Below are 2,635 nucleotides of genomic sequence, written 5' to 3'. Positions count from 1 at the left end.
AAAAGCATAATTCTTTACCTTTAAGATTGTGACGAAACCAACTTTGGCTGCACATCAAAGCTTCCAATATTTGTGGAGTAAGACGACTGCGATGCTCACTTAGAACCCTCCCACTAGTGCTAAAAGAGGATTCAGAAGCTACTGTGGTTATGGGAATTGCCAAAATATCACGAGCAATCAACCTCAAAGTAGGGAAGCGAGTTCCAGCCACCTTTCACCAACCCAAGACATCAAAGTACTCATTCTCATCATGTGGAAGAGGATCTTCGTCCAAGTACCGATCTAACTCACTCTTTGCTTTAATAAAACTTGAGGTCTTCTTAGTGGCAGCAAGTGTTTTAAATGTGGACAGAACAGCAGTATCACTAACAGTAGAGTTTGAAGCCCCATAAGATGATGTACCCACAACCTCTTGATCAATTTGCACTTGGTACTCATCCATCAATTGAGTTAGCAATTCATAGCTCTTTTGACAATATCTATCAGCTTCTTCTTGACCCAAAAGAGCCATATAGCAAGCTTGTAGTATGATCATCTTAAGGCGTGGATCAAGAATAACATCAACAGACATGAGACCTTGGATATCATACTAATACTTATCATACTTCTCTATCATTGCAGTGGACATGTTTCTAATGATCTCATTTTCATCTTCTTTCCAAGAGTTAATTTTAAGTTTGATCTCACATACTTTAGGAAAGAAGATATTAGCTGTCACATACTTTGTTCCAGAAAATAATTCAGTGAGCTAATAGAACAATTCTAATTTCTCACAAACAATAGCTACAAATTTCCAATCATCATTTAGTGGGCAAACACAGTGTTGGTCAAGAGTGCCCAAACGATCAAAACCTTCCTATAAGGTATAGCAGTGCTAAGCATGACAAAAGTTGAATTCCATCTAGTTTTGCAATCAAGACATAGTTTTTTCTTCAATTCAACCTTCTGTTGTTGAGCTACTTTCACAATTTTTCATACCTCTTTGGTGTAGCAATCCAATAAGCAATGCCCTCTCTGATTCTTGCAATAGATTTCTTGATCACTTCCAATCCATCTTGTACAATGAGGTTCAATATGTGCGCACAACAACGGGTATGCAAGTGCTTTCCACCCAGCAACATATTACCCTCCCCAAGCCTTGACTCCATTAGACCAATCATGCTGTCATTGACACTGTAATTGCTCCGGAGGCATTTAAGTAGTGCATCACAAATAACTTCAGCAGTATGGGGGCATGGCACATATACAAACCTGAAAAAGACAATTGAAATAAGTTGGAGTAAAAGACAAATAGGACAACAACTAATTTAAGTAAAACACAAATAGGACATCAAGTAATTGAAATAGGACAACAAGAAATCACCTCAAAATGCAGCTTCTAAGGGTCCATGAGTCATCAATAAAATATCCAGTGATAGCCATATATCCTCTTTTCTGATTATCAGCAGTCTATAGGTCAGTTGTAATGGCTACACGACAACTAAGCTTCTAAAGAAATATCCTAGCTTTCTTTTCTCCACATCATAGCAGTTCAGGATGCCCTTCCTAATAGTGTTTCTAGTTCCTATCTTGAACAAGGGTTGCAAAGCACTAACAAATTGACGAAAACCAAGATGATCCACAATGGACAGAGGGTACCCATGCAGTGTAATCATTGTGTAAAGTGCTTTCCTAGCTACATCTTGATCAAACATATAATTTTCAATAGCTACTGCACCCTTGTCAGTGGATGCAAACCTCAAATTTGCTTGCACTTTCTCACCGGGCTTCTTCCTATAGATGCAAATTTTCAGATGAGTACGCAGATGGTTAGTACCATTTCTTGTTGTAGCTGAAAGCTTTTTACCACAGTGGTCACACTTTGCCTTCCAAACTCCATCATCATCACAAACTCGCGTGAATTCCTTCCATACAGCAGATGTGAGCTTCCTATGAGAACCTCGTGAGTGAGTTATACCAGCAGTCCCATCTTCAACCACGCGATCATCAACTCCATCATCAATGGCGATAACCTGATTACCAGGGAGAGCTTCGTCAACAGGGATGGAAGCCTATGAGACCTGCTCAGGTTGGACACTACTCCCAAGAGTCTCCATCACCAATGCAATCTGCAGTCCAACATGGCACAAGTTAACTACATATCACCAGAATTGAACCATCCAAATTGAACAAAAAAGCTACTAACAATCACAAAAATAGCTACTGACAATCACAAAATCATTCATTCAATCTAGACAGAACACTGCCTATCACTAGATCACAAAATCATTCATTCATTCTATCTATTGAACACTGCAACCACTGAACAAAATCACCAAATCATTCATTCAGTCACAAAATCGTTCATTCATTCTAGACAATCACAAAATCACAAACTAGACATGACATATCATCTAGCATTAATCAATGGCAAGGTAGAAGTGTAGTTCATGGATCTATCATTCTACTGAATAGAGAATGAAGAAAAAGTGAGAGGACAGTGACTGACCTGGGGCGGTGACAGGAATACAGGCACCAGGCGGAGCGGCCATGCTGGCAGCGGGCACCGGAGAGGGTGTTGGGCGGCGGACCGGGTGGCGGTGAAGAGGTGGGCGACTGGGCGGGCGTCAGGCAGAGCGGTGGCAGCGGGGAGGTG

The sequence above is a fragment of the Miscanthus floridulus genome, chromosome 4 (genome assembly GCF_019320115.1).
Source record: "Miscanthus floridulus cultivar M001 chromosome 4, ASM1932011v1, whole genome shotgun sequence".
Taxonomy (NCBI): Eukaryota; Viridiplantae; Streptophyta; class Magnoliopsida; order Poales; family Poaceae; genus Miscanthus; species Miscanthus floridulus.
Note: the sequence above shows the minus strand (reverse complement) of the source record.